Source organism: Propithecus coquereli, unplaced genomic scaffold (assembly GCF_000956105.1).
Source record: "Propithecus coquereli isolate 6110/MARCELLA unplaced genomic scaffold, Pcoq_1.0 Scaffold33, whole genome shotgun sequence".
NCBI lineage: Eukaryota > Metazoa > Chordata > Mammalia > Primates > Indriidae > Propithecus > Propithecus coquereli.
The window spans coordinates 833,447-834,240 of NW_012148952.1; positions in this window are offsets into that span (position 1 = coordinate 833,447).

The following is a 794-nucleotide window of genomic DNA, read 5'->3' on the forward strand; positions in this document are numbered from 1 at the left end:
CAGCTTCAGAAAGAGCACAAGCAAGGAGGACAATGGAGCCACTTTTAGGAAGAACGGGAATCATAAGAAACCTGCCCCATGGAATGTTCCCTCGGAAGATATTTAGAATCAAAGATATGAGACAAACCTCAGGAGCAAAAGATAGCTGGTCCTCTTAGTGATCTACATTTAAAACTTGCATTGTTACACGTACATTTGCCTAGTTATTTTTTCTCTCATTTTTTCTCCCTGATATTCAATTTCCATCCTCCTTTCTCACTTTCTGATCCGTGATTCTTTCTCTCTTGCATATCTTATTCTGAATATTCATAATTTCTGCTTCCTCTTGACTCCAGGTTGCGGTGACGTCTCCTAAGATTTCCAGCAGAATCTTCAGCTGTCTTATTTTCTCAATTTCTAGCCTCAAGTTCCTGAGAAGAGTTTCTAGAAAGGTCTGAAGTTATGGCAAGTGCTGTGATTAGCTTTTCTAGTCAAGCACGTTGGTTCTCTGCAGGGGAACTTTAGAGCTGAACATCACATTATTGAGAGAACAACAGGAGCTTCCAGGGAAAGATTATTAAACTGAACGAGAGAAGGCTGACGCTGAAATAATATTCCAAGACCTGTTACTACCCATGGCCAAGTCACGCATCTCTCATGGACCCAATTCACTGTTCTGTAAAAGAGACACAAAAGAACAAGTGAGATAATATTGGTAAAAAATTATTGAAAAGTCAAAATTTATATGTACACACATTTCTACTGCAATTGCTACCTTATTTGGGAGTCAAACCATTCAACAAAAGCACTGTTTT